Below are 5,708 nucleotides of genomic sequence, written 5' to 3' on the forward strand. Positions count from 1 at the left end.
TTATTTTATTTTATTTTATTTTATTTTATTTTATTTTATTTTATTTTATTTTATTTTATTTTATTTTATTTTACTCTTTTTTTTGTCTCCGTCCCTACCTCCCGCTCAACCCGTGTCTTCCAAAAAAACAAAACAAAACAAAACAACAACAAAAAAAAACAGACACACGGAAACAAATTGAGGCTTTACCAAAAGCCTGTGACTCATAGGGAAACAGGGAAGGTTAGTGGGAGCTAAGGTGATCAGGCAGGTAAAGCGTTACATCAGCACACAGTGGTGCTCGGGAGAAGGGGGAGAGGAGAAAATACTTGGAAAGATGAAAATCGCACATGTGCTTCTGATGACCCCATTAGATGCGAAGTCCTCCAGGAAATACATATTTGAAACAGCCAGGAAAAACAAACATGCCTTTTATAGACTTGCTTGTCCCGCCATGAAAAATGCAAACCTCGGTATGGTTCGTGTGTATTTAGGGGACGGGAGGGAGGAAAGGGGATATAGATTTTGTAAAGAACCCGATGAAAGCTGCCTTCATCAGGAATATTCATTTGCGCTCCTCCGCTCTCCAAAAATAGGTTGCAGCGTGAAAACCGAGGCAGTCGTTAAGATTACCGCGTGTGAGCCGGGCATCCGAGGCTGAAAAGCGACTGTCAATAGCTCGCCTGGGTGTCAACATAGGCAAGACTGGCTGGCAACAGCGAGGAAGGAAAAAAAAAAAAAAAAAAAAAACCCCGGGGGTTGGGGGGGGGCGAAAAGTGAAGAAATGAGACTTTATAAAGCTCAGGGTATGCTGCGGAGTTGGACGGAGTCCAGTGGCTCCTGTTGGAAGGGCTATTTTTTGGTTCGGGGCCGGGCAGAGCCCCTGGATAGGATGGGACCCCCCCGGGATGCCCCCCATTATCCCACCTTTCCGAAAGAGGCTTTACGAGGAAGCCGGGCTGGGGTCAGGGCGGGAAGAGCGGGGACTCGGTCCCGGTGCACCTGAGAAAGAGAGGCATGAAGGCAGCGTCTTAAACCCCGGGACCCCGCTGCAGAGACCGTGGGGGGAACCCGGTGGACCTTTTGGCCCCCTCCCCGCTTTCCACCGTGTAGACCCCCGCAGGGCCCGGGGGCTCAGCGACAGCTTGCTGGGTCTCCCCTCTATCCGAGCCCCGACGGCAGGTGCCCAGGGTGGCCCCCTGGCCTTGGAGAGGGGGGAGACCCGGCGACACGCAGGCTCTAGGAGCCGCGAGGGTGCGTGGCAAGTCACGCTTGGGGGACATCTCACCCTGCGCGCTGCCGGCAGTGCCCGGGTGTCTGAAGCCGCCTGCTACGGCGGGGTGCGGTTAATTAACGCGGCTCATTAACCGTCCCCGCTGTCACCGGAGAGCTGTGTGACAGTGCGAAGCATTACCAAAGCCCGAGCCGGAGACATCTCTGGGAGAGGCCCGACTCTACAGCCGGGCCCTCCCGTCTGTTTTCTCCCGACACCGTGCATCCCGTGGCCTGGGGTTGTGTGTGCGCGGCACCCGGACCCCCCGCCGTCGGAAGCCGGCTGCTCGCCGCTTTTGGGGCGCGCACGGCGGGGGGCAGCTGCTGCAGCAGCAGGGTTGGGAAACCTCCCGGATGCAAACCTCCCGGGGGCGCAGGGAGCGGCGTGCGGGCAGGATCCAGCCCGCGCCGCTCCCGGACTTCGGGGGGGGGGAAGGAGGCCGCCCCCTTTCACCCGCAGGGTTTGAACGGCAACCGAGGAGGCCACCGGCACCGGCTTCCCCCCCACCGGGAGCCCCGAAAATGTCGGTGCTTTCTCCTCCATAGGTGCGACAAATCCCTCTGTGCCACAGCTCTGCGGCGGGGCAGGAAAAGTCCCCGGATCCCTTCCAACCTCCACGGGCTTTTGTTTTTCACTTATTTATTATTCTTATATATATTTTTTTCCGTCTCTTTACCCTAATTACTCTAAATCGGGTGTATTCATTACATCGACCGGTGCCGGCCGATCGCAGCTAGAGCCGCCTTGAATATATTCACCCGGGCACTGCTTCCCTCGCCATTAATTTAAAACAACCCCCCGAGCTGGGCGGGGGGGGGGGGGGGGGGGGGGGGGGATGAAGAGCCGTCGAGCCCCACGCACGTCGAGGCACACGAAGGGGGCAGCCGGGGCGGCCCTGCAAGGGGCTGCGAGGGGCTCCGGCGTTAGTGCGAGGCGAGGTTTGAGCCTGCTGCCGACCCGCCCGGGTGGCGTGCCTTGCCATTTCGATGGTATCTCGCTTTTGGAGGCATTTTATGGCCGGGGGAAATCTAATCCAGTGAAGAAAAATGAAGAGAATACTGTTGGCGTTGAATGAACTCCGTGTGGTAATCTTCGGCAAATGGAAGGGTTTCGATGCCAAAGCAAAGTGTTTGCTCGTCGGGTCTGCTCATACTCTGAAGGGAGGCGAAGACACCATTTGAGAAATCCAGCTGGTTGCAAATCATACATTTAATCTCTCAGCTGGAATGATTTAATGGATCAGTATCGAGTAACAGTCCTGGAAAAGTAGCCTCCTAAAAAAACAGAGATAAATCCTGATTGAATAATAGTAAATGAAAACCGTGGATTACAGCGACTGCAAGGCACTATTTGCTTTGCAGCCCTCGAAGGATGCCGCCTCCAAGGGGCCAGAGCCCCGCGTGTCTTCTGGGGGCAGCGGGGCAGGTCCCGGCACCCAGCGGCGTCCCCCAACCCCTTGGGGTAGGCTCTCCCCTTTTCCCCGTCCACCCCTTTCCCATCCCCATATCCCTGGCATCCCCCGAGGCGGCAGAGCAGCGGCACAGGCTGCTCGCCCCCGAAACGTGCCGTCGGGAAACCCAAGGCTCTGCCCCTCCGGGGTGCGCTGCAGAGGGGGGGGGGGAGACAAAAAGGGGCCGGGGGTCCCTTCGGCAGCCGGGGCTGCGAGATGCTTTTTTAACCCTCCGGGGTCCGTAACTTTACCTGGCTCGCGTAAAGGAAAGCTTTCGACCGGGTGTGCGAAAGCACTTGTCTCGGCTCTCCCCGGCCGAGGTCATTACTGAGCTTAATTAAAAGCCCTTCCTCGCCGGGGCAGGTGCCCCCGGCCCCCACCAACCCCTCCCGGGCCTCGGGGGCCTCTAACTCCTTCTGCTCCCGGCCCGGCAGGGAGAAGTGGTGCCCAACTCCTCTCCATGTCCGTGCCGCGGGGCTGGGTGTTTTCTGGGTTTGGGATGGTTTGGGATTTCTTTCCTTTATTTATTTATTTATTTATTCATTTATTTTTGTTTTGCCAGCAGCCATCCTCTTAAGTAGATTTTTGCTCTCGCTTTTCCAGGGCGTTTCGTGTTACCAGGCGCTGTCGGAGACTGCCGCGGGCAGACTCACCCGCGCCTGTCCTCTCTCCGGGCGAAACTTTCCTATTCCGAAATTGCGAGGAGCGGGGGTCACTGCGCCCTCGGCTGTGCCACCCCCCGGCTGCGGGCCGGGGGGGCCCCGCAGGGCTGGGCACGGCGAGCGGCATCACCCGTATAAGGAATGCAATGCGATGCAATGCGGAGAGCGAGAGCAGGCAGCACAGCATTAGCACATTTTTGTCATTAAATGTACTCGAGCTGTAATAGTTGTTTATATTTACGGGGCATTCTTGAACGCAAACCACATGCTCGTGTCATCCATACATGAAGCTGGAGTCAGTGGAAAGTTGTGCTTCCCGAGGACGGCTCTGGGGGACAAGGGCAGCTCAGGTCAAAATCAGTTTAGTTTGGCGTTACCTATTTATAGAGAGATGGAAAATCTAAATGAAGTTAAAGAAACGGGACGTCAAAAAAAATCTCAGACAGCGTTCTGAATCTCAATCTTTTTTTTTTTTTCTTTTTTTTTTTTTTTACTTTTGGTCTTAATCTCAACAGTTTTGTCCACATTATTGTGAGATTTTTTTTTCATCCTCACCCTCTTCCTAAAACTATTACTGTACATATAGAGGATATCAATATGCATATATAGGATATCAATATAATTTTAAAATGACTCCTCCGTTTCAAAAGACCTCTCCAAAACTCTTTTTGAAACCTTTTTGAAAACTACAAGGTCTTACAATGCTTTTACATAAAAAGGTTGTTGAAACTGTTGCATTTTCTGCAGATAATATAAACTTCGGCAAATTGATATTTTATGTTGGCATATTCATATTTTTCACGTTATATTCAGATTATTTAACATAAGCATTTGAAAAAAAAAAAAAAAGAAAAAGAAAAAAAAACAACTACCTGCCCTGTGATGAAGTCCTGCCTATAGTTTACACATCTCGCTTCTGTAAGAAAAGCTAAATAAAATATCCATACTGAAAAGAAAGCAAAGTGTTTGTGTGCACAAATCAGAAAAAAGTTGATCTTAATTACAAAGAACTCAAAGGTGTGCTTTAACAAGTTGCCTTTGGTCTATACAATCTTTATATGATTACTTTTTCTATTTTTACTTTATTTTTACTTTTTTATATCATGTAAGCAGATATGTGTAAAAAATTTATTTATATATAAAATGCTTTAAAACTCATGGGTATTTAAGGTTATTAGAAATGGTGTAGCTACAGAAAATCAAATAATAAATTATTTACAAAGCTTTTGAAAAGAATTTGACTTTTTTTTTTTTTTTTTTTTTTTTTTTTTTTGCCAAGAGCAAAAGCCTGGCTCTGTTCCTTTAGAAGACAATGGCAAAGTTCCCACCTACACCCTAAGGATCTGTGAAGTCAGTCAGAGTTTTTCCATGGACTTTGGATCAAGCCCATAGCATGAGTCAATTTAAGAAGTGATTACTTCTCTGTCATAGAAATGCACATTGCATTTGCTTAGATAAGTACATCTCGAGGATTTTTCCACCCCCATATTGCAGGATCTTAAATGAGGAAATTCTTTAGTCAAAAATTCCTTGAAACGAGTCCAACTCTCCCTGGCCCACCAACCACACACCTCCAGTTTGGCTCTTGCTCTGGGTGGCACTAAGAGCAAACAAAAGTCTGTGTTATTTCTTGCAAAACTATTCTTCTTTTTGTCCCTGTTTACCTTCTGACCTGTCTTCCCCACAAACCTCCAGCAAGTGTGTCCTCTTCTGTGAGACAGGGGAACGGCAGAACCAGGAGATTTCAGAAAAGGAGACACTGGGAACCAGTGGAAACCCAATGGCAGCAGTACACACAGGGATGACATGGCAAGAAGTCCATTTTGTCCCATCCTTCATTTTTAGCACTGAGTTCTGCTCTTTTCTCACTCCTCAGCCTTTCTCGAGCAGACCTGCCCCAGAAGAGGTGTTTTTATACAGGCAGGAGTGGCTTCACTGCCCTCTCTGCTAGCTACAGAAAACTCGCCTTGTCACTCACCACCCCCCAGAGTGAAAGGGCCACAGTTCCTGAGGAAAAGCAGCCTGCTTGCTAACCAAACAGCCCGCTTTTCTGGTAACAACAACAACAAAAAATGGAAAACAAAAAACAGCTGGCCCTGACAGGATCATCTGCTACAAGAAGGATCCTCCAAGGACAGCAGTGTCTGCAGCCACGCAGCCAGCATGGGGCAGAGGGCACTGGGGGGGTGGGGGGGGGGCTGGGCCCATCCTGCAGCCTGGTGGCCCCCAGGTACCCCCAGCAGGCAGCTGGCCCGTGGCCACATCTGCTATGCCCAGCTCGCCCAGCTCAGCCAGGAGGGTGGAAAGGTGAGTCCCCTGCCGCGTTTCCAGCCTGCCTTTCCTC

The sequence above is a fragment of the Oxyura jamaicensis genome, chromosome 3, assembly GCF_011077185.1.
Source record: "Oxyura jamaicensis isolate SHBP4307 breed ruddy duck chromosome 3, BPBGC_Ojam_1.0, whole genome shotgun sequence".
In the NCBI taxonomy this organism is placed as follows: domain Eukaryota; kingdom Metazoa; phylum Chordata; class Aves; order Anseriformes; family Anatidae; genus Oxyura; species Oxyura jamaicensis.